General features: G+C 49.3%; 1 pseudogene; it reads left to right on the forward strand.

Moving 5' to 3' along the window:
• LOC132016355 (serine palmitoyltransferase 1-like) lies at window positions 1–24,857 on the forward strand (annotated as a pseudogene).
• The last annotated feature ends 1,069 nt before the right edge of the window (window positions 24,858–25,926 follow it).

The raw sequence follows: 25,926 nt of genomic DNA on the forward strand, positions 1-25,926 counted from the left end.
ATGGACCAGGTAGGTGAGCCGATAGATAAGCTCCGTTGCATCCAGACAATGCAGTGTTACTCAGTGCAAGAAGAAACACGCCGTCAAGGTACGAAAGGACAAACAGGAAACTTACATGTGTATCACCACACGATGGAAGCCAGTCTGAAAGGGGGACGTACTGTATGATTCCATGATTCTATGACATTCTGGAACAGGGAGAACTGTGGAGACCATAAACAGATCAGTGGTTGCTAGGAGGGGACGGGGGCACCATAGGCAGAGCCCAGAGAATTTTTAGGGCAGTGAAACTGTTCTGCATAGCACTGCTACTGCAGAGGTAGAACCTGTCACTGTACATTGGTCTGAAGCTGTAGGAGGACTTTGGACGTGGGGTGACTATGACGTGTCACTGTAGGTTCCCTGAATGTGATGGCTGTACCACTCTAGTGGGGATGTTTGTGGTGGGGGAGCACAGGGGCATCTGGGAAGTACCTCTATGTTCTCCTCGGTATTCGCCATGAACCTAAAACGGCTCCCAAAAATAGTTTATTAACTTAAAGAAAACAAAAGCACAGGGAACACAGACATGAGCAGTCATTTCTGTGGCGATTTCACCGCTGGTTTTCCCTATCAGGAGTGAGGAGCACGTGTTTTAGGGTTAGGGTTAGTGGCCCCGGGTCACAAGTGGACAGTGTGCGTTATGTGGCCTTGCGGGCTGCTGTTCAGGAACAGATAAGGAACTTACTGGTTGCTTTTAATGGAAGTGTGGGAACAAAACAGTCACTGTCCGGTGACCAGCACCTGCTGTATTTTGTTTCCTTCTCTCATAGGAAAAGGAAGAATTGATTGAAGAAGGGCAGTCGGAACCTCTTATTCCTCCCATCTCGAAAGACCATCCTGCTCTCAACTACAACATCGTTTCAGGGTAAAGTGCTTTGCTTCTCGAAGGTTGTGTACTTGCTCTCCTGTAGGTATACTTGCCAAAGCATATAGAGGTTTATGTAGTGTTTCTAGCAGAAATACAACAGTGAGAAATCTCGGAAGCTCAGAAACCACTTTAGTGCCCGACGTAGGACTCTGCTAAGGACGTACGGACAGTTTTACGGTCTCTAGTTTGAGCATTGCAGTTTGTACCTTTCTTCCATTAAAAAAGCAAAAACCTCGTTTTGCGAAATTATATGTCTTCCTGGTAATACTTCAAATAGTGAGACAGATTCGAAATGAAAAGCAGTGCTCCTGCTTTTTTTCAGCTTCATTGTTTCTGATTTTTGATCTGTTGTGGGTTACCTTCATAGCCAGATGTGAGTCTTGTGCTCATGCTTCTGCTTAGCGAGGCAGCACGGACAGCAGCACTTGACTCTGACAGTTCGAGTTCTGAAACTGACATTCCTTGGGCTGCCTCTCTCCCCAATTGTTCCAAGGTCTGATCTGTCTTTGTGTTTAGTTCTTCTGTTGCTTGTCTTTGCTTTACCACGTCTGCTTTCTTAAATTAAGAAGTACTTTAAGTTTATAGGAAATACCCAACCCATGTATACCCACCATCCAGGATAAATAGGCATTCACCTTTTGCTATCTTTATTTCAGATCTACCTTAAGAAGGAAATAAAACGTTCCAGTTGTAGCTGAGAAACGCCTTCCCATCTCCCACTTATTCTTATCACCCACAAAGAACGACCGTTTTCATGAAGTTGGCAGATGTCTTTAACTTACATTTAAACCTTTGACAAAAAAGATTCATTTCTTTATTTTAGAGAGGGAGAGAGAGAGAGCGTGCCCAGGAACAGAGAGGGACAGAGGGAGACAGAGAACCCTCAACAGGTTCCACGCTGAGCACACAGCGTGGTGCGGGACTTGAACTCAGGACCCAACGATCAGGAGCCAAAATCAAGAGTTGGACACTTGACCAACTGAGCCACCCAGGTGTCCCTCTATTTATACTTTTAACATGTATCCTTGACACCATGAAATCATTGAGTATTTTGTCTGAATATGTGATGCAGCATATTTCTCTGAGTGTGTCCTTCCGCTCCTGCGCTGATGGAAAGGGGGTTTGCATTCTTCACTCCGTGCATTGCTATGGTCATGTGGAATTTTTAGGCGTTCTGCACTCGGACTTACTCATCAGCAGTGCCGTGGTTAAGAAGACCTTCCCTGCCCCCCGAGGTCGAATGTGCCCATGTCAGTATGGTGGTCGGCTGTCCTGGCATGCATTGACTTGTCCATCGTTTACCTACTGAGTAGAAATTTCCCTTTTTCTGTATAGTGCATGCCCTTCTAACAGGTCTGCTTCTGGCTTTGTTTCTCCTCTGCCGGCATGTCCACTTAAACTCCACTTAAATAGCACAGCTTAAGAATAGGCCTTGACTAGAGCAAGGCCTTCACCTCCTTGTCCTTCTAAACTGCGTGGCTATTTGCAGTTCTGTTCCTTGGTGTGAGCTTGTTTAACTGATCACGTTTGACCGACAAATGAGGTCGGGTTGTGACTGGCAGTGCGCTGATGTGGATTCGTGGGAAAACCACCGTGTGCCTGGTGTGTCACTCTGGTCTTTCATGTCCTATAGTAAAGCCGTGTCATTTTCTTCATAAAGACTGCTTGTCTTGGGGCTCCTGGGTGGCTCTGTGGGTTAAAGCCTCTGCCTTTGGCTCAGGTCATGGTCTCAGTGTCCTGGGATCAAGCCCGCATCGGGCTCTTTGCCAGTGGGGAGCCTGCTTCCTCCTCTCCCTCTGCCTGCCTCTCTGCCTACTTGTGATCTCTGTCTGTCAAATAAATAAATAAAATCTTTAGAAAAAAAAAATGTAGCTACTTTTCAGTGAATGCACTAGTGCTGTTCATTCAGTACTGGGTTAAACAAGAGTAAATGAATTTACTTAACTTGGAGAGGTTTTTCCTTTCAGTAATAGCCGTATTGACCTAATCCACAGATCATGAAATTGAGTGGGTTTTAGTATGTTCACAGAGTTGTGCAAACATTGCCACCATCTCATTTCAGAGTATTTTTTTAAAGATTTTATTTATTTATTTATTTGACAGAGATCACAAGTAGGCAGAGAGGCAGGCAGGGAGGGGGGAAGCAGGCTCCCTGCCGAGCAGAGTGTCCAATGCAGGGCTCGATCCCAGGACCCTGGGACCATGACCTGAGCTGAAGGCAGAGGCCCAACCCTCTGAGCCACCCAGGCACCCCCAGAATATTTTTATCAGCCCAGAAAGAGATTGCACACCCACGCTCACTCACCCCCCACACCCCCCGTTCCCCATCTACTTTCCCCTGACACCTACTAACCTACTTTCTCCGTGTTTGCCTGTTTTGGACTTTAAAGGAACCGTGCAGTATGTGGCCCTTTGTGTCTGATTTCTTTCATTTAGCATCACATTTCCAAGGTTTGTCCATGTCACAGTAGCTTGTGTCAGTTTTGTGTCTGAATAATACAGTATTTCACTCTGAATATATCATACATGGCACATTCATCAGTTGATGTTCATTAGGGTTGTTTCCACAGTAGTATATGAAAAGAGAAAAATTATATGAGTGCATAAACTCCCATGAATATTTGTGTACTTTTTTTTTAATTTCACCTTTTTTTTTTTAAGATTTTATTAGAGAGTGCATGCACGAGTGGGGGAGGGGCAGAGGGAGGCAGAGAAGGGACTCCACACTTCTGGACCCAGGGTCAAGACCTGAGCCAAAGGCAGACACTTAACTGACGGAGCCACCCTGGCAGCTCTGTGTACACATTCGTTCTGAGGACATGCATTTTTGTTTCGCCTGGATATACAGCTGAGAATGAAATTGTTGAGGTTTGTGGGAACTTACTCTGAGGAACCACCAGTCTGTCTTCCAGAGTGGCTGAACCACTTTGCATTTCCATCAGCAACACATGAGAGTTATGATTTCTCCCTGTCTTGGCCAACATTGTCTTTCATTGTGACCCCCCTGCTGGGTGGGGAGTGGCACCCTCCATGGCTGGGATTTGCATTTCCCGATGACCAATGACGCTGAGCACCTTTGCATGCGCTCATCGGCCGTTTACGTGTCTGTTCTGGAGAATGACCTACTGACATCATTTGCCCATTTTCTAATTGGGTTATTTGTCTTTTATCGTTGAGTTACAAGAGCACTTTGTATATTTTGTATACCAGTCCCTTATCAAAAATATGACATGCAGATGTTTACCCCATTCTGTGGGTTTGTGGCTTCTCTGCAGTGTGCTTGGAAGCACAGATGTTCCTAATTGTGATGAAGTCCAGTTGTCTGTTTTGTTCTTTTGTTGCTTGTGCTTCCATGTTGGTTTTGCAATCCTTCCCTGATCCGAGATTTTGCAGGTTTCCTCCTTTGTTTCCAGGAGGAGGACTCGAAGTGGATTTGTACCCAATTCCTGTTTTTGGCATGGCGCCGTGGCGAAGCTGTCCGCAGGACTCACAGTTACACTCGGGCTTTTCCAGGGAGGAAGTCTGTCTTTCTGCAGAGTAGGAGGGGATCTGAGCCAGTGGCTGCTGCTTCCCAGATTTCCAGCTGCCCTCTTGCTCACGGGGAGCTGTTCCTGGGCGGTGGGGGGTGGGGGGGGCTCGTTTTCCAGGAGCAGCAGCTAAGCCGCTCACTGCCGGCTCACGTGCAGCTTGCTTTCTGGTCTGTGACTTCTCACAGACAACCTGTCCGTTTGCCAGGAGTCGTCCCTCCCTGCGTCCTGGGCTTGGTAGCGTCAGATTGTTAGACCTTGGAGGCGTCTTATGTCTCATTAGAAGGAACCACAGGCTGACGGGTTTTGTTCATTCTGTTCTGTTTACCAGAGGCCACTGGTAGGTCTTCCTATTCATAAATAATTCTTAAATTCCTGGAATAAGGCTGTTTGATTGGTTCTTATACATTGCTGGTTTGTTTTGCTCATGTTTGGGATTCTTGACCTGCATGTTGAACTGTGAGTTTTGTTTCTTCTTTTCCCTTTCTGCTGCTGGTCCAGTTCAGGTATCAGATATAATCAGCCTTGCCCTCCTCTTTGTCATCGTGTCGTAGGCACGCTGACAACACTGACTCCGTCTCTGGCCCTCCAGTTTCATGCCCATGCAGTGGCCTCGCCAGGGCTTTGTGGTCTGGGCCCTGTGTAGGTTAACGTATGCCCTGGACCAGAAGAGGGGAGGCTCGTTCTGGTCTTCCCTGAAGAAGACACTGTAGCTAACTGGTCGGGATCACTGGCCCGCAGAAGGCACCAGTTTTGATGACCGCCCCGTGACCGTGTCCCCATGCCCTGTGCTCCCAAAGAGCCAGGGCAGGGCTCGCCTGGATGGGGCGCACAGCGGCTGTACCCCGCCCCGCCCGCCCCGGCTCCCCGTCGTTAAGTCACCCTGCAGCCCTGTCGCATGATGGGGGCCACCTTCAGCTTTCAGTCGTGCGGGGGCTGCGCAGCCCAGAGGACGCGTGACTGACCCTCTGCCGCCCTCGAACAGGTCTGCGTGGGTTGCACTGTTGGTTGTCTTGAGCCTAGACTTTTAGTCCCAAACTCCCTGTCTCCAGTGAGTTCTTCCGACCGAGTGAGTGGTGGTCATCGTCTGTAAGCAGTCGTCCTTCTTCTTACTGTTCCCGAGGGACTTGGCCTGAGCAGCTTCTCAGGGCGCGCTGACCACACGCCTTTAGGGACAGACGTGTGTGACACGCACGTGCGGGCTCGTGTTTCCCTGCAGGCTGTGCTTGCTCGGTCCCACTTCTCACTCAGCTCTGCCTGAGGCTCGTCTTCTGACACGGTGGAGGCTCCGTCTTAGTTTCTCCACGTGGGGCCTTGCGGACACAGGTGCTGACCCTGTCCTCCGTCCCACTCTGGTCGGTGTTTTACACCTGGTCCCCTTTCATCCCCCCCCCAGCCCCCCACTCGGCCGCCCCCTGAGACACTTCCAGTGAACTTCCAGTCATTGCTTGATGTCCTTTATGTCTGGATTACTAAAGTGATACTTTTTATTTTTATTATGCATGTATTGTTAACCTTAAAAATAGTTACTTTTACCAATAAAAATGGGTTGATTTGGGAATAAAAATGACAACTTGGGACCAGCAAGGTAGGGCGAAACCGTAGGCAAGTCCAACAAACAAGGGAGCGGAATGCCGTTTTCTGAGGGAGGAGGCTGTTGGCAGGGGCTGTTTAATGAAGGTTTGTTGGGGGCAAGCAAGAGTCCAGGGCGGTGACGGCTTCTCCCTGGCTGAGCCACAGGGCTGGTGCGTCTCTTGTAGGAGACGCTGTGCCCCTCTCTCCCGGTTAGGGGCTGTAGTCGAAGATTACTTCCTCTGGGAGGGGCCTGGATTCCCCAGTTCTTCTTGTGACTGGCATTGAGCCGTGCTGCTCCCCCTCCAGCTTCTCCCCTAGCCGCCCCTCCAGCCTCCCTTCTCTTCTGGGGCAGACGAACCAGCAGTGAGACAGACGTCCGTTAGTTGGCGTTAGGGGTAACGAAGAGATCTTGCGCGGCGCAGACGGGATGGGGAGGGCAGGAGGTGCTTCTCGCTCCCTCCTTCCGCCTCCCTTGTGTCCTTAGCTGCTTTTCTCATGTTGGGTACCTCAGCTGCGCCCACCCCGCTGCCACACAAGATCTGGCGATGCCCGGCCCCTTGTGCAGCTGTGTGAGTCTCTGGGGCCCGCAGTAGGTCTGGACGCAGGCCTGCCTCATTCCATGGGGCTTCCCTACCTGGTGGCTTCCCTGAGTTGGGATATGGAGGCCCAGTTCCCCACAGCCCTGCTGGACAACATTGTTTTATTTTGTATTTTTCTGAGTATTTGGGCCTTTTGAGTATCATGCCATCTGCCTCGGAGCTGCCAGGGTTTTCCCGTCCAGTGAACGCCTCTTCATGTCACCACCTGCTCTCGCTGCTCTCCGGCGCATCTTGATAAGCCCGAATCCTGTGTGCCTCCCAGACTTCCCTCCGCGGCCTGCTCTCAGCGTGGTGCTCTGTGTGTCCGTGTCTAGCACGCGTTCGCATCGTCAGATCTCTGAGCTGGGGTGAACCTCAGGGCCCCGGAGAGCTGTTGTCGGCGGGGCCTCCTCGCCTCTGTCCCTGAGAACCGGTCCTGGCCGCGCTTACCGTGGCTCCTCGGTAGAGCTGTGAGCGCCGCTGGCAGGGAGACCCGCGGCCGGTGGGGACGGACCCAGAATCCTCCCGGCCAGTGAGCAGAGGCTGCGGTGACCGAGGCTTGAGCCTCCCTCCGCCAGATTCCTGCCTGTGGGTGGTCGTGGCTGGCGTTTAGAAATGTGGCTCCATCGGGGGAAGGATGAGTTCAGTCCAGGGAGAGAGTCGCATCAGAATTTGAAGTATGGGAGACACTAAGCTGTTGGGTGAGCTTGGCCATGATGCAGGAGTGCCCCGCACGACACGGGGCTCCTGGCCGCAGAGAGGAGTCCTGTCGGCGCGCCTATGCGGTCAGTGACCCACGGTGCAGAGCGAACAGTGGGGCTCTGGTGGAGAGGTTAGGGATGTGTTGACAGATTTCTGTTATGTTTTCCGCTTCGTTGCACAGATGTAGTGCGACAGAAGTGTGTGTGTGAACTGCTCGTTCGGTGTGAACTCAGAAATTGTATGATCACGAGAAAACGTCCCCCCGTTTTCATCAGCACAGTTCTCCTTGCTTTAAAAACAGCGATGGCATCTTCGGTTCGGTGACGTGCGGTAAGTGTTGCCCATCTGTGAGCTTTGTCTGCGGTGTTGTCACCGAACCAGGGTCTCTCCCTCTCTCTCTTTTTAAGTAGGTTCCACGCACAGCGCAGAGCCCAACACTGGGCCTGAGCTCACAACTCTGAGACCAAGACCTGAGCTGAGACCAAGGGTTGGACGCGTAACTGACTGAGTACCCCCGGCTCCCCAACTAAATTCCTTTTTTTAAAAAAAGATTTTATTTATTTATTTGAGAGAGGAACAGTGAGAGAGAGCATGAGTGAGGAGAAGGGCAGAGGGAGAAGCAGACTCCCCATGGAGCTGGGATCCCAATGTGGGACTCGATCCTGGGACTCCGGGATCATGACCTGAGATGAAGGCAGTCGTCCAACCAACTGAGCCACCCAGGCACCCCTCCCCAACTAAATTCTTAATTTTGACTCCAATTCATCCATTTTGGTCTCACTCTGTATGTGTGGGAGGACTTGTCCATACTCCACGGCGTCACAAGGACATTCTTCCACATTTTCTTTTGTTACCTCTTTGATCTCCATTTTATTTTGTTACCTTTTCTGACCATTCTTGCTTTTGATTTTGATGTTTTTATATTTCCTTCATCTTTGTCTTATTTTGCATTTTTTCCCCAGGTCCTTCATTTCATTTAACTACTTCTTTCTTAATGAGTTTTAAAATCAAAGGTTTGCCACTTATCTGTGTTGGGGTTATAGCTCACTTTTTGTTGTTGTTCTTTTTTTTTTAAATTAATTTATTTATTTTTTAAATTTTGTTGTTGTTGTTGTACTTTTTTAAGTACTACAAGTTAGCCTGATAAGAAAACTAGTGGCTGATTCATCAATACCACTTGCTAATTTTACACTTCAAAAGTAATGAGAAGACGGCACCTGGTGGCTCTGTCGGCGAAGGGGCTGCCTCTTGATTAAGGTTCGGGTCATGGTTTTAGGGTCATGAGGTCAAGTTCTGCGTTAGGCTCCGTGCTCAGCTCCGAGTCTGCTGGGGACTCTCTCTCTCCCTCTGCCTCTCCCCCGTTCCCGCGTGTGTACTCACACTCTCTCTAGAAATAAATAAATCTGAAATGGTTCATCAGTTAGGTTGAGTGGAGAGCCAGGAGACCAGTGTGCAACCAGGGTAGAGTGACATCAGTACTATGTCATGTGGCCCCAGGGTGATGTGACAGCACGTGCCCTGGAATGTGAATATCTGCTCAAATCTACCTCTGTCCTCTCTCTCCCCAGCCCCCCGCCCCCCAGCCACAACATTATGGTGAATGGAAAGAAATGTGTCAACTTTGCCTCCTTTAATTTCCTGGGATTGTTGGATAACGCTCGTGTTAAGGTAAGTAGGTCCTGTGCGGAACTGCCGATTACCTACAGACCTGGGCAGGACAGAAGAGACCAAGTAGAACATGGGAAGGGGCTCCCTCTGCTGGCCACTGGCCGTCACTCTTTCTTGGCAGAGCTGTGACCAGAGTTGACAGAGTGGAGGCAGTCAGGGTGTGTGGTGTGGCTTGGCGGCCGCGACATCTGGGGAGCCCTGTGAGCCAGCCCTGTGAGCCAGCCCCCAGGTCACAGTCGGAGGTGTGCCTCGGAAATGGCTCTGTGTCCCGGAGGACGGTGAGCCATTCGGAGGAAAGACTTCTGCCCAGAAATGCCAAAAATCATAACGGCCTTGAGTCAACCATGTTTGGGTGAGGAGACTAACACTGCTTTTCCACGTTTTAAGGTCTGTCCCTCCATCTTCGCATGTATCTGCTCTCTGTGTCCCATCAGAGTCGCCACGCTTCTAAGAGAGCAAGGAACATAGTTGGCGGCGGGGGCGCTGGGAGGGGGCTAACGAATAGGGAGCGTCGGTTGTGAGCCCTGGAGATAAAGCATTAAGACTGGACATTTCTCCCACAAAGGTGGCAGTTTTGGCGTCTCTGAAGAAGTACGGCATGGGGACTTGTGGACCTAGAGGATTCTATGGCACGTTTGGTACGTACGGCTGTCTCCTTCACACCACGCACCCGCATCTAACAACGGACTCAGATTAGTTTCAGAACTCGGAAAAGAGATCCATGATGAACTGGCGTTGAGTGGGTGAGTCTGTGCGTGGGAGGGGCCCTGGTGCTTGTGGAGGAAAGGACCTGCTGCCCAGGACCAGCTCGTCAGCCCGGTGGAGCCTAAGCTGCTCTCGTAGGTGCCCCAAGGACCATGGCACGAGGGAACCCGGTTTGTTTCTGTCGCATTTGCCCGTTGAAGGGGATGAGTCCTGCCGCAGATGGCCCTGCTCTTCACATTCGTACAGGAACCGACTTCTTCCCGGTGCCCTTCCTCCAGTGCCGAGCCCACCATCCCTGTGCTTTTCTGCAAGGGTGCAGCTGGGGGCCGGCGTGGAGGAGCAGGCCGCGCGGCTGCAGTAGCCCTCAAGGCAGGCACAGGGTGTTGCACATGGCTCTGCCCACCTTCCACTGGGAGCCCAGACCCTGGCTCGAGCCTTGCTGTGAGTGGGCTGGGGGATGGCTCCAGCTGGGCAGCCGCCTCCTGCGGGAAGGGAGACAGGACAGATGGGGTGGGAGTTGGCGAAGGATCGGTGATGGGGCTCTTTCTGGAAGGAAGAGGGTCACTGGCGACCAGCTGGGTCTGAGGATGAGTGTGGTTCCAAACACGACGAAGTCCCCAACTCCGAGTCCTCAGGGAAAATGTTGTTAAATGACCATTCACGTGAATATAGTACTGGACATAACATTCTGGCATCCACACGGCAGCTTGTGGGGAAAATAGAGTCTAGGAGATGGCTTCCATCTTCTCTTCTGTCCAAGTTTCCATGTCTAAGCCTGTGCGTGTGTGTGTCTGTCTGAAACAGTGAAGGTGTTTTTATTGAAGGGAGAACCTTTCTATACTCCATAGCTAGCTTAGTGTTAGATCATTGGTATTGGAAACAGACAACAGAGAAGGTGTCCCAGTATTTTAAGCTGGAACGGGTCTGAAATATCGTATGTTCCAGCATCCCAGTCCTTCAGAAGCAGCGTGGAAGGTTCAGAGAGGTTACGCAACTTCCTCACAGTCACACAGCTCATGAATTTCAGCCTTATAACGAGGAGCCAAGTACTCTGATGCCAGCCCTGATGGCAGGACCAAAGACTTGCAGAGCACCGGTCAGTCCCCCTTTACTCTAGTGCAGACATGGTTGTCTGCGTTGTTGTTACTGGTAAGGAATTATTTCCTAGATGAGTAGTATTAGAGAGCTAGGCAAGAGTTGTAATCTCATCAACAAGAATTTCTATGATTTGCTTGCTGGGGCGAAAAAAATTAATTTCTTAAAAGCATTTCTTTCTAGCAGATTTTATTTGCATGTGTGGCCTTGACTTCTTCTTGGGAGTCAATTTAAGAAAATAGCAGATTTATTGCTGAATCAAGTCATGAAAAAGAAAGGTTTTAACTCTTCAAAACCAGTTTTCCCAGAGCCGGTAAAATAGCCCAGTCAGCTCGGTGTGTGGCTCCCCCAGACGGGAGTGTGCAGTAGTGGCTATCGTGGGCTTCCACACGCAGGATCTTTAGTTCATGGTTTCTTTCTTTTTTTTAATATTTTTATTTATTCCTTTGACAGTGAGAGAGGGAGCACAGGCAGGGGGAGTGCGAGAGCAAGAAGCAGGCTTCCCGCTGAGCAGGGAGCCCGATGCGGGGCTCAATCCCAGGACCCTGGGATCATGACCTGAGCCGAAAGCAGAGGCTTAACCACTGAGCCACGCAGATGCCCCAAGTTCATGGTTTTTAAGTTAGTATTTTTGATTGAATAATTCAGCCCATGATGTAAGCTTTGGAAGGTTCACAGAGAGTGAAAGTTGTCTCCTCCCCGACCATTATCGCAGCACCCCTCCCCCACCAGCCCCCACAAAAGGCAGCTACTAAGGAGCTACTACTATGAGTCGTTCCTTACTTATTCCTCCAGGGACGTTTTTCAGCGAATGGAAACGACTTCCGTACATACATTTTCCCTCTATTTTTACAAAAATGGCAGCATAGCCTGCATGTGTTCTGTACCTTGCTGTTGGAGTGAGTTTGAAATTTAAATTTGGTTTGGGTTTTTAGGGGTCCTGAGCAGACTCCTTGCTGAGCGCAGAGCCTGACGAGGGACTCGGTTTCACAACCCTGAGTTCATGACCCAAGCCGAAATCAGAAGTTGGACGCTCAACCACCTAAGCCACCCAGGGCCCCCACGAAAGGTGATTTTTTTACTGTCATCTTTTTTTCCCCCGGGAGTAATACATTCAGGCATCTACTTTCAAAGATGAAGAGAATTCCTTGTTTAGCTCTTTTCTCAGCTTTTCAAAATGAATGTAAATCACTAGTGAAAATAAATCTCTTCAGTAAAATGTTCTCCTTTTTATTATTTCATAGTAACGTATTAGATGACATTAGATGATTAACACAGAAAAAAGAAGTCAAATGACAGTTGAGTTAAAATTCATCTAGTTTCTTGGGCTGAATGTTCTAAGCCTTTGGCAAATAGAACCACTCAAGGTCTCTGGTCATCTCGTCAGGACCATGTGATTAGGAGTTTTCCAGCTTCTTATTTTATTATCAGAGCGTGTGTTGGAGAACAGCACCAGGATTTCTCAGGTCGCAGAGAGGACTTTCCTCTAGGGTTCGGGCTGCGCGCTTGGACACTTTGTCTTGTCCAGCTTCTCGGTTTTCCTTGAATGCATTCAGATCTCTTTTGCTGGAGGTTATCACCGGTCTCCCAGTATCTGCTTTGCATACACGGTGCCTGCTTGACTCTTTGTTCTTAAACTAAGTCAGAATATAGTCAGTGGCAGGATTTCGTGGTGAAGGATGGTGGCATTTAATTGTGTTCAGGAGCCATTAGTGAACAAGTAAATCGCTCAGTTTATTTTTCAGAATATATTCTTCCTTTAATTCAGAGCAGTCAACTGAGTCATGCCTGCATGTTTTATTAGGAGGAACATTTGGTGATAACGTTTCTAGACCTGCCACTTCTTCCTACTAACCGTCACGGGATTGCTTTTGCAAGGCAGGAGGGGACGGCCCTTGTTCACACAGCTTAGAACGTTTTGGCAAGAATCATGTAAGATGCTGCACGTAGAAATATTTTGGAGAACACTCAGCCCTATATGCTCTAAGGAGTGCGTAAGTGTATTATTCATACTTTTAAGAAAAGTTGTCCTTGTCTCCAGGGATTAAAAAGAAAACAGTATGTAACACAAAATACAGAAGCCTTGAGAAAAAATGTAGTTGGTGGTTTCTAAACTGTTCTGAAGTTGACTGTTTTGTAGACTTCCCTTTGGAAGACAACCAAGAAAGCCAAAATACCTCTTAGCAGAATAAAAGAGGAGATACATAAAAGGGAAGGCAAATGGAAAAATTACTAGAATATGAGGTTCGTAAATACGTGGGGTTTGGACCACTTAATTAGAAAATGGTGTAACTGCTTTTTTCCTTTTAAAAGAAAGCCTTTTATCCTACAAGTATTGATTTACCTGTACAAACACTTAAACGGTGTATTGGTTTTTCCATGCCGGGTGTTACTGTGAGTGTTTTGCGGGCATTGACTTGTGGTTCTGGTAACAGTCCTTTGAGGCAGATCTGACTGTTCCCTCTTTGACAGAAGGAGGACCTGAGAGGCACGCAGCAGTGTCAGGCCTGCCCTGGTCCACACCTGGTGAGGCAGGGGGCCAAATCTCAAACCCCCTGTGATGACTGCCGTGGCCGGGCCCTGCCGTGGGTGCCAGACATCCTGTACCCGGCCTCGAATCCATTCTGTTAGGTTCTGGTTAGGGAGCACGTGCAGGAAAGGGCTGTGAGTGCTGGGAGGGACACACAGCTTTCTGGACACCTCTGTCCGTGGCCTCTGCCCTGCAGCGTGTGTTCCTGGCTGTGACTCCGTGGGTGCGGTGCTCTGCCTGCACTCAGTGCAGATCCGTGGAGCAGCTGGTGGAACAATTCGTCTGCATGGAAGACCAACATCAGGAACAGGAGAGCGCGGCCTGGCGCTTTCCCTGCTGGCTGCCTCCTCCTCCCTTGGCTGAGAGTTTAGTCATTGCTCAGAGTAGCTGTCACACGTCAGAAGACAGGCAGTGCTGCACACCCGCTTATCCCAAAACCTGCTCTGCGAGGCTGCCATCAGCTAAAGCCCAGTGTCTCCAGGTACAAGGAGGAAGAGGCCAGTCTTTGTTAGACTTTTGGGAAACGCAAGAATTGGTAAGTCATTGACTTACTGTAAAGGCTTCTTAACCACTTTTTGGCAGTGATGTAAGAGCAGTTACAAGGGTGGGAACATTTCCAGCATGCAGTTTTCATCCACTGCGTAACTAATGCTGAAGCCCTGAAATTAAGTCAAGATTGTTTGACTTTACCATCGCTCATCAGTGAAAAAAGGAGTCGTGTAAAGCAGAGTCTACAGAATGATTCAAAGTCTTCTTTGTATTTAGCAAACATAGTTCTTATCCATAGCAGATATTTTGTTTTTGAAATGGAGATACCGGATGAGAGCAGTTCTGGGGCTCGTCTGCTAACTGAATCATGGAGATTTGGGGTAGATAGTCCTGATTTAGAGGCCCCGTGCAGAGGGGGACTTGGCCTCATTCTGATCAGAAGTGGGGGTGACAGGGGCTTGCCTGCAGGCACCCTGCAGAGAGCACGCTGAGGAGGAGGCAGGAGCTCCTCGTCGGCGGGGGAGGCCCAATTCTCTAGCATGTGGCCGCTTCCCTCGTTCTCGTCCGATTTTCCCCGAAAGCTTTCCCTGGCAGCGTGTGGCAGAGGGTGGGCCGTCAGGGTCAGGGTCGTGTCCTCTGTGTTGGTGATGTCACAGGTCTGATGCTCAAGACCTAAGCACCTGTGTGACGCCATTTGGATCACATGGGACACAGTCATCGACTTCGTTACTGTCAAGTCCCACACTTAGCTGATGTCAAAGTCATCCCTGCAGTGACCGTGACCTCTCGGGAATGGACGTCAAACGGCACTTCATGTGCTTTTCGTAATAGGTGTACATTTTAACTGCCTACAGGAAGAGGCACGTTTGGTCTTTCATGTACACGTGTCTTGGAGGAATTGTGAAAATGAACTGCTTATCCCATTCCAATCAGGTCATGATAAAAGAATGGACTTTTTAAAAATATGTTTTAAAAAGTGTTTAGATGAGGGAAGTCCAGTAATGTTCTCCCTTCATTTGTTAATCAGACGTGCAGTGGCTGCCAGGTAAAGCTGGGTAGTCTGGTAAGCACAGGGTCAGGGACGGGGACTGGGTTCGTGCCACCTGACAGAGGGGCACAACTGAGAGGCATCCCTGCCTCTCTCCTTTCCAGCTGGCGCAGGAAAACTCCAGGACTCCAAGCCCGTAGGAAGAGATGAGGGGCCGGATCCCGCCTGTGGCCTGCACGCCTGAAGCAGCGCGGTGCCCCATGATTCCTGACAGGAGATGAGCGCGCTTGCTCGTGAACGGAGGGTGCAGGTAGGAACTCACCGCCGTGTGGCCAACGGCAGCAGGCAGGTGTCCTGAGCTAAACCCAGCTCGATGGCAAGAGACCTGCAGAGCATGAAAACTGAGCATACGTACCCAGCAAGTACGCTAGAGCTCGCCTCAGGCGTCCGCTTCCCTGATCCTAGACGGGGAGTGCAGCAGAACTCTGACTGTTGTCTGGGTGTCGGTCCTGCTGTGGTGAAAAGAGCTAGAGGAATTTTTAAAAGTCCTCTTCTCTCTGGGTAACGCCTTGTTTAGGACCACTTCAAAGTTTTCAGGTTCAGAGCCGGTCCGTGCTCTGTTTATTCTAGCCACCGCCGGGGCATGTGGCCTGCCTGCTGGGGTGTGTAGCCTGGCACCGGGGCCTGGGAAGGTGAGCGGCCGTGAGCCACCGTGATGGGCAGTCCCCAGTTAGCGGGCGCAGTCCGCTCCAGCTGTTACACCCGTGTTCTTCTCAAGTAGCTCTTGTAAACGACAGCATTTCCCTTTGGGCATCTTTGTGCATCTCAAGTTCCCGAACACTCAGCGGAGAGTCGGACGGAGAGCGAGCGCCGTGGAGCCGGAGCAGGTGCGTGCCGCGTACGGGTGCTGCTCTCCGAGGAGGGAGTGTCGTGGTCTGCAGGGTGCGCGGACTCTTCTACCAGTCAGTTTCCAGTTGTCTCAGTGTCTGCTGTGGTACGTTCTGCTAAATGGGAAAAGGCTTTAATACTACGTCACACATTAGTAAAGCCTCCATGTGGTTGGTAGAGGGAGTTAAAGCAGGTGAAGTCGCTGGGCCTTGTGTGGCCGAGCTGGCCTGGCGAAGAAGCAAGAGCCAGGGTCGGTGCGGCCCCACTGATACCTCGTAGGGCGAAGGAGTAGCTGATGCCATTCACAGGCTTGGGGAATCTGTTGGCCGAGAGTCATCTCAGCAGATCCCATATAATTTACAATTCAAAGACGGTTTCATTTGGCCGTAAAGTGACAGTATTACCAACTAAACTGCTTACATTATTTACTTTATTCTGTACTTAAAGAAAAACAATGAGATTTTTCAACCACTGAACATCTTATTGTAGATGTGCACTTGGATTTGGAGGACCGCCTGGCAAAGTTCATGAAGACCGAAGAAGCCATCATCTACTCCTACGGGTTTGCCACCATAGCCAGTGCGATCATCACTTACTCCCAAGAGAGGGGACATCGTGTTTGTGTGAGTAACTTGACCTGTGTTGCCCGTCAGAGGTCCTCTGGAGGTGACGGTGATCTTCCTTGGGAATGCCTTTGTTAGAGGCTCTCTGCCTTAGGTAATACCGACTTTCTGTTTAAAGAGGAATTTCCACAAAGTAATTGGTGCGGCACTGATGAGACCATCACTAGAAGGATGCCGAAAGCATTTTTTTTAATTGATTGGTTTTATTTATTGATGTCGGGAAAGCCAAACTTACTTCCCTCTGTAGCTCTATGGCAGCGTAGTGTCTTTGAAGGTCCATGGTCGCCACCCACACAGTCGCTCAGCAGAGCCCTCCGTGGCCCACCGCCCTGCCCCGAGTCCTGCTTCCTGCTGACCTTGCTCTGCAGCTTGCCAGGATCATAGAAGCCACGAGCAAATCTGCGCGCTCGAGCACACGCGCCCTGGCTGTGTGGCATCTCCACTTTTGTGGAGAGGGAGAGCGGAGAGCAGTGGGCTGGGCTGGCCCAGCTGGGCAGCCAGCTGCCCCCACCGCGGGTACCACCCTCTAGCCCAAGCCTCCTCTGTCCTTTGAGTGGATCATTAAGGGACTTTGAATTTTAGGTCTCAGATTTACTTCTGTTTCCTCTTTTCCTTTTTAACAGCATAGCCAGAATAATCTTTGTTAAAAACGCTCATCTGATGATGTCATGCTTAAGCGCTCCCCTCGTTCCTGAAACAAAGATCCAAGTCCTTACTACAGTCTTCTCCGTTCCAGACCACCTTTCCAGACTCATTTTGTCCCCTTTTCCTTCAGGTGCTCATGCTGTAGCCTCATTGGCCCTATACGCTAGTTTCCTCTCGCTTTCGGGCCTTTGAACACACCAGTCCCTGTGCCTAGAATCATCTCCCCCCTCCTCCTTGATGCCGGCTCATGCCGCTCATCCCATACGGTGATGCCTCTGCAGGGCCCTCCCTCACCTCGCAGACCAAGCCGAGACCCTGCCACATGCGGAGAGAGTCTCACAGCTGGAGGGCTTTGGTCTCTCATGGAACCCATGATCACACACGGGTGCGCACGCTGCCTGTCACAGTCCCCTGCTTGTCAGGCCTCCCACACGCGCGTGTGCACACACATGCACAAGGCCCCGCTGTCCCCTGCTCATCCTGCCTCATGCTTGCTGGGCTCTGCTTCTGTGGCGCCTCCGTCGGTTCTTACTAGTCATTGCCTGGGAGCGCATCTCCACTCAGTTGTGCTCAGAAGACACCAGCTCGGTCAATAAATGAGCAGAGACTGGCACATAGAAGAGGGGGCCAAGTGCCAAGGCTCAGAGCCCAGCTTCCCGTGGCCCCGCACAGGCCTCTCGCCTCTCCCCGTGGGCTCCTGCCGGCGCGGCAAGCTCAGGCACACGCCACAGCGCCGGCTTCGGGGGGCCGGGACTGGGGGTGTGCAGCCCATTCTACCCCCGCACCCAGCAGCCTGGAGCGCCGGCATGCAGCCACATGGAGCTCGTGTGTGTCCTCATCGGGGCCCGAGTGCAGGGTCACCTTGTCTATGGTCCCGGCCCGGAGGCCTGGGCTGTGCTCGCTCCCACTTGCCGTGCTCTGACACATCACTTTAAACGTGCCACCCAGGACCCATCCAGAGTTACAAGATGGGAGCACTGGAGGCGATGCTGGTGTTTAGTAAATTATCGGATGAATTCGTCAGGCCTGGACAGTTACGCGCAGGGCTTAGTTTCTGACTCTCAGCAAGCGGTGGGGGAGCTTTGCTGGCAGGAGTCTCGGCGGAGCGCTCGCTCCATGCTGGGCCCTTTGCCCTGTCTACCCAGGGCTTGCTTCATACCTGGGATGTGGACACGGATGAAGGCAGAATCCGGAACGTTTCCGTCGCCGCGGATCCCTGGTTGCCGTACCAGTGGTCCTCCCGCCCTGCTCACTCCTTATCCCCTGGCAACCACGTCCGGTCTCCCTTTTTGTGATGTTGTCATTTCAAGATTGTTAATACAAGTGCGGCCGTGCACTCAGTAGTGTTTGGGAGTCGCTTTTTCCCTCGGCATGAATTCTGTGGGGGTCTGCCTGTGTCGTGTGGATCGCGAATTCGTTCCTTGTGATTACTGAGTCGCACTTCATGGTCCGGAAGCAGCACCATTGGTTGAACCACTTACCGACAGAGGATGTCTACGCTCTTTCCCGCCTGGGGCTAGAACACAGAAGGCTGCTGTGAGCATTTATGCACAGGTTTTCTCGAAAGCTAGGTTTTCATTTCTGTGGGCGTAGGCCAAGGAGTGCAGCTGCTGGTCTCATGGCGTCGCCTATTTTCCAGAGCGGCTGTATCATTTTGCATTCCCATAAATAGTGTTTAAGTGAAGTAGTTTCTCGACATCCTCAGAAGCATTTGGTGTTGTCATTTTTTTTTTAATTTTAGCCATTCTGATAAGCATATAGAGAGATTTTATTGTGATTTTAATTTATATTCCCTTAATAGCTAATGATGTTTGCATTTTTTGGACTTTGGTCTTGTCATTAGGAGACGAGTCCATAAAATCCCCTGGGATTCCTTCTTGTGTTTTCTGGAGAAATAGTATAAAATTAATGTCAATTCCTTAAAGGTTTGATAGATTTCTCCAGTAAAGCCAACCAGGCCTAGGGATTTATGTTTTGGAAGAATTTTAATTCTGAATTCAATTTCCTTACTACTGGTCAGATTGTCAGCATCATATTGATGAGTTAAGATGGTTTGTGTTTTTCAAGGAATTCGTTCCTCTCAGTTGTCAGACTTAAGTTATGTTCTTTATAATATTTCCTTTTTCTTCTAAATGTGATAACACGTTTCATTCCTGTCTGGTATTCTGGCTCCTCTCTTTCTAGTTAGTTTTGCTACAGTTCAATTTTATTTATCTTTGCAAAGAACCAGCTGTTTGTTTCAGTGATTGTTCTCTGTTGTGTTTTTATTTTCAATTCTGTCACTTTCTGCCACTGTTTCCTGCCTTCTGCTCTTCTTTGGCTTCTTTCTGCTCTTTTTCTAGATTCTTTAGTTGGGAATTTTGATTGTTGATTTGAGACTTTTCCTTTTTTCTAATATGTTAGTGCTGTGCGCTACTTGCGTGCTCCTCCAGCCTTGTCCCACACACCTTGGTCTGTTTTATTTTCATTGAGTTTGGTACATTTTATTTTTCTTTAGACTCTCTTTGACCCGCAAATTACTTAGAAGTGTGTTTGATTTTCCAAGTGTTGGGAGATTTTAGATTTGTTGCAGTTTGTGTCATGGCTCCCGATGTGGTCTGTGTGAGAATATGTTGCCTGGTCACTAAAGATGAATATTTGGCCATTGCTCGGTGATGTGTTGCATAAGCGACACTTAGATCGTCTTAGTTCACAGTGATGATGAGGTCTGATCTGGCCTTGCTGGTTCTCCATCTGGTAGTTCTGCAGTTATGGTAGTTGTGATGTGTCTGTGTTCTTTCTCTTACCTCAGTTTTTGCTTCTCAGCCTTTTGTAGCTCTGCCGTTTGCATATTTTCTTGGATAATTGATCCTGGTTATCACTGTATAATGTTCTTCTCTGTCTCTGGTAATTTTCTTTGTTCCAGAGTCTACTTCATCAGATAACAGCGTAGGTATTCTGCTTTCTCCTGATGAATGTCTGCATGCTGTATTTTCTGTGTGTATCACACATACAGCCACTACCACATTATTATGTACCTTGTGGTATATTTTCTCAAAGGTAGGATATTGTTGGGACCTGTTTGATCCATTCTGCCAGTCTTGATCTTTAAATCATGTATTTTGGCCATTTACATTTAAAGTAATTACTGGACATGTGAGAGCACTTTATTTTTTGTTGCATATTTGTTATCTCCTTTTTGTTTTTCTGTTTTCTTTTTCCTGCCTTTCTGGGGGTTAAGTGAACTTGTTTTGGGATTCTAGTTTGACTTATCCATGGTGTTTTTGAGTGTTTCTCATTGCATAGTCCTGTTTGTTTTTAGTCATTGCTTTCAATATGACATTATGTATACACGTAACTTACCACCATCTGCTGGTCTCATCATTTTACCATTTCAGGTAGAGAAACCTTTACCTTCCTTACACTCGTCTACTCTCCTTGTTTATAATTGTTTTCAGTACTTCCTGCACATACTTGAAAACCACATCAGACAGTGTTCTAATTTTTACTTAAATCATCCAAAATAATTTAGAAAGCTTGGGAAAGTAAGAAAAGCGTAGTGTGTTTGTTCATAATTTTACTTACTCTGTTTTCTCTTCCTCTCTGATAATCTAAGATTCTTTCGTTTTCTTTACTTATTTTTTTCTATGTGGAAAGCTCCCTTTAGCCATTCCTTTTCCCCAGGACTGCTGGGGTCATCTTCTCTTGGTTTTCCTTCATTTGCCTTCGTTTCCCCTGCTCCCTAAAGGATCTTTCTGCTCGCTGCAGAATTCTTGTTTGCGAGTTCTCTTCTTCCAAGCATTTGGAATATAAATGTAAATATAAAAACCCCACTTTTTCCTAACCTCCCTGGTTTCTAACTGGTCTTTCAAATTATTTTTCTCTTCTATGTAAGGTGTCATTTTAGGGCTGCTTTCAAGATTTCTTTATCATCATTAGTTTTCAGAAGCTTTACTGTAATTTTGGCATTTGTTTGGGTTTACCTGTATGAATTTTGCCCAGCTTCTTACCAAACTGGAGGCACCTTCCATCCTTATTTCTTTGAGTACTTTTCAGCCCCGCTATCTCTCCGTCCTCCGGTCCCCGGCTGCGGCCAGTGTGGCAGCTTTCGTTGTAGTTCCGCAGGTCCCTGAGACTCTGCTCTTTCGTTGTCGTGTGTTTTTCTCTGGTTTCCATTGCATAGCTTCTGTTCTGTCCGCTACTTCTCCCGTTCCTCTCTCCGTCCCACCCGGCCTGCTGCTAAGCCCGTCCCTGTGCTTTTCCTTTTTGTCTTTTTTTTTTTTTTCTTCTGGCCATGGTGTTTTTCAGTTCTAGCTTCCCATGGGATTCTTTGTCTCATGTTTCTTTCCTGGGGCTCTTTTTCCCTTGTCCCAAGCCTGTTCATAAGTGCCCACTGAAGTATTTTTATCATGACTGCTCTAAAATGACTCTCATATAATCCGGACATCTGTCAACTCAACATTGGTATTTGTTGATTATTTTCTTTCATTCTGTTTGATATCTTTTGATTCTTGGTATGACAAGTGATACTCGAAATCAGGACATTTTCACATTCTGCTCTCAGAGTTTATGCTTTATTTAAACCTTGGGTTTTAGTCTACTTTCTCTGTCACTCTTCCATTAGGGGTGAGGGGCATTCACTACTGCCTCATGACTGCCAGGTGGAGGTACAAGGCCGGGGTCTCCCTTCCGCCTCCACTGACACCCGGGTGGGGTTGTTTTCATTTCCATCGGTGTTAATGAGAGTCCTGCTCTCCCCTAAGCCTCCTCTGGCACAGCCCAAGCCAGGAAGAGGAGGCTGTCCCTCCCTGCGGGGAGCGGAGATGGGGCTCTCCACGCTGGTCTTCATGGAGGCCACGGGGAGGGCCCTTGTTACTGGATCACGGGGTCCAGTCCTGGCTCCCTTCTCGGAGGCTACCAGGGCGGCTGTTGGCGCGCCTCCTAGCTTTGCAGCAGTCGGAATCTGGGCCCCTCCAGCCCTCGCTGGTGTGGGGGGATGAGCCCAGGTTTTTCTCTGGTTTGGCTACAGTGGAGTCATTTCTGCTTGCTGGGTTGCCCCTTTCTTGTCCCTTGGGCCACAGAGGGCAGGTTCTGTGAGCTTTTGTGCCTGCGCCCCTGGGCACTTGGAGTGGGTCAGCTTCATCAGCTGAGAGGGCGTGCCATAGGTCGCCAGCCAGCCTGTCATTTTTCTGCACTTCTCAGAGTCTTCTTATGTTTGTTCTATGTGTAGTCTCCGGGGTTTGGGCTTGTACTTAGAAAAACAGGGAAAATAGGACTATTCCATCTTCACGGCAGAAGCCTTGCAAATACTTTAAAATAATGCAGCTTAATGTCAGAGACACCCTCCCTCCCTAACTTGGTTTAGAAGCTCTTACTGGAGTTTCAGCCGCCACAACCAGAGGCCACAGTTGGTATCACTTCTCATGGCAGAATAAGGGCATAGTCTGCGCCGGTCCCATCTGAGATGCCGCTTAGGGTGAGGTCACTAGCGTTGTGTGTGTCTCAGAAAGAAGAAATTGCTGTGGGTGAGCAGACGCGCACGCTGCCTTCTGAGAGGGCGAAACGAGGCAGGGGGAGCTCCACCAGGGTGAGCACGGTCGCTCTGTGAGAAGGACGCGCACGGTGAGGCACACGGGGCCGTGTGCGCCGCCAGAGGGTCCTGCTGACCTGCGCGTTAGCGAGTGCGCGGTGAGCGGCCCCGGAGCGCGGGCGAGAATGTTGACAAGAGCTTTGCAAACCCCAGTCTGGTGGTCTCTCTTTCCTGCAGAGACAGAGCTGCCTGCTTTGCCATTCAGAAAGGACTGCAGGCCTCACGGAGTGACATCAAGTGGTTTCAGCACAATGACTTGGCCGACCTGGAGCGCCTGCTGCAGGAACAGGAGACCGAAGACCAAAAGGTACAACTCTTTTGAAGAAAATTACACAGTTCTTCTGTGCTTGCTAACCCACTGAATTATGTATGAAATGGTAATTTGTCATGAAAACTCACCTGTGGACCACTCGTGGGTGTGAAGCGAGGGCGCTCCTGCTCCGTGTTGGAGAGGCGGGTCTGCCTATAATCACCTCCTCGTCAACCTAATTACTTACGGCAGCTTTGGGGGAAGGTAGCGTGGGCAGCTTCCTGGAAGAGGAGGGCAGCATGCGCGTCGGGGAGCGGGTGTCCTCCCCAGTCTGCGGTAGTGACGCCGGACCACGCTAGCGCTTATACCTGCGTCCGGGGCGCTGTCTGCTGAAGAGAGTCCGACGTGGTCACGGTGTGATGTAAAAAAACAAGAGAAGGGAAACCGCCTTCACCCAGCGCTGGTGCCATAGTTACTCTGTGGTGTATCCACAGCAGAGTAGTGTATCTCCACCGAAATCATGTTTTCAGTAATTATTAAAATAATTTTTTTAACTCAGGTTCTGACACTATGGCAGTAAAATCCTGATTTGAACAGAGTATAAACTCTTATAAAAGGACAGCCACTGTCAATGGGTCTTGTAACTACCTAATCTGTTAAAAAATTTTTGTACTTTCCCATGTCCTAAGATTCCTCCATTGAGTATTTTTTAAATCGTAATAAAAATACTTCACTTTGGAAAGGTAGGGGAGGCTCGCCTCTCTTCACGTCCTCCCCTGTGACCCCCAGCAAACCCATGGCATTCGGGTCTGAGTCACGAGTGGCATGAAGGTGGTCAAGCCCACTCGGAGGTGTGCATTCCACGTGCTCTCAGTGTCACAGCCGTGGGTCCTGGCATGTCCCTTGTTAGAAGCGTAGAGGCAAGAAACCTTTGCGTAGGAAGATGGTGCCAGCTCTACCCAAGGATCTCAGTATTTTTCCAGCCTTGCACCCCTGAAGCATCTACAAATTTCCCAGGGTGGGTGGCTTATTACTAGTGACCTGCCATCAGGGGGGTGCAGGAAGGTTCTGTGTCTTCTGAAGTAGCCTCTGTCACTGCCTCACGCGTGTCTGGATGAGGTCATGGTTCAGTTTTACTTGACCTGATGGTTAGGAAGGATTTTTGTCTGCTGTTTGGTAGGTGAAGGAGAACAGGGTCTGTCTGTTCAACTTTTTATCATGGGAAATCTTGGGCATATTCAAAGGAAATACAGTAGTACAAGAAGCTTCGTGCCCTTCTTGTGTCATCAGAGCCTCTGTCACAGTCCCTCCCCATCTGTGATGATTGCCATCGTCACTGTAGCTCTGTTTTAGGCAAATTTGGTAGATGTTGGAGTGAACAAATCCTGGCCATACATTTTGACCAGTGGATAATCCAGGTATCATGGCCTCGTTGTGACCTAAAATGTGCCTATCTCCCCCAGAAGTTTCCCTTGGGCTCAGTCATTCTGGGTGTGGGGGTTTGTTTGTGCTTCGGCATTCTCAGAGCACCTAAATAACGTCTGTGTGTATGTGTGTGGTCATCTCACGGACTGGGTGAACTGGGAAACATGAGAAAAGAAAGCACCGTTGTCTCAAAGTAACAGGGTATAAAACTTTGAACTTGAAACTCACCCAGACTGTCGGTTGGTTTACTTACTCAGATGAATATTGTCGGATGGAGTGCTAGGGAGCATCTAACAGATTCTGCGTTTGCAGTTACTGAGATTTAAAATGTGTTTTTAGGGGCGCCTGGATGGCTCAGTGGATTAAAACCTCTGTAACCGACAGAGCCCCACAGGCACCCCGTCTGATCCCTTTGGCAGGGTCCTGGGATGGAGCCCCACATCGGGCTCTCTGCTCAGCGGAGAGCCTGCTTCCTCCTCTCTCTCTGCCTGCCTCTCTGCCTACTTGTGATCTGTCAAATAAATAAAATCCTTAAAAAAAAATTAAATAAAATGTCTTTTTTTTTTTTTCCTTTTAAAGAATGCTCGCGAGGCTCGGGTCACCCGACGTTTCATTGTCGTGGAAGAGCTGTCTATAAACACTGGGACAATCTGTCCTCTCCCAGAGCTGGTAAACCAGCACGCTCACTGAGCATGGCAGTACTCCGATGGGGCGGTTTGTTTATGTACACTTCTCCTGTCGGACGCCTGTGCTGCTTGCATAATGGGCGCTTACGTACCCGGGAAGCAGATGAGCGTTATGTGACCACCCCGGTCTTTAAGCAATAATCAAGACTCAGCTTTTTAAAGCCTACTGTATTGAGGTGTAATTGACTTACAAGTGTACAATTTTTTTTTGTTTAAATACTTTTATTTACTTTATTTGAGAACAAAAGAAAGCACAAGCCATGGAGAGGGGCAGAGGAGGAGGGAGAAGCAGGGAGCCCAATATGGGGCTCAGTCCTTGGATTGAGATCATGACCTAAGCTGAAGGCAGATGCTTAACCAGCCGAGCCACCCAGGCGCCCCAATACAGCTCCTTCAACAGAAAAAGCAATCTACTGGTTTTAGAAAGCACGACTGCGAGATTTCTCGGTGGCTGGATGGCCACCGCACTCTGGCGGCTGGAGGGCTGCTGTGAGCTCGCGTACAAGCATGTTTGGATCCCCATTTTCAGTCTTTCTTGTGTGTTCTTGGCCGTACAGTTGCTGGATCAAATGGTGAGTCTATGCTTCACTTACTGAGCACCTGCCAGACGGTTTTCCGCAGCGGCTGCACCATTTTACACCCCCTGCCCTGCCCACAGCGCGGGAGGGCGCCGGTTTCCCCAGAGCCTCACTGACACTTGGTTGTTTCCGATTTTTGCTGCGCCAGTAGGTGTGAATCACGTGGTTGTGACTGTCCTTCCCAGAAGACCGACGATGTCGAGCCTCTTTTCTTCTGTGCAGCTCTTTGTGTGTCTTTGGGGAAGAGACTTCAGAAGTCTTTCGCCCATTTTCAAACTGGGCTGTTTGTCTCTTTATCGTTACATTCCAAGAGTCTTCCCATGCCCTGGACACAATTACCAGATACGCAATTTGCAAGTGTTTCCCCACAGTTCTGGAGGTAGTCTTGTCATTTCTTTGGTTTGTATGCTTTGATGCGCTGAAGTCTGTAATTTGATGAAGGCCAGTTTGTCTAGTCTTTCGTTGCTGCTGCTTCTGGTGTCCTTGCTGAGAAAT

Source organism: Mustela nigripes, chromosome 4, assembly GCF_022355385.1.
Source record: "Mustela nigripes isolate SB6536 chromosome 4, MUSNIG.SB6536, whole genome shotgun sequence".
Classification (NCBI taxonomy): Eukaryota; Metazoa; Chordata; class Mammalia; order Carnivora; family Mustelidae; genus Mustela; species Mustela nigripes.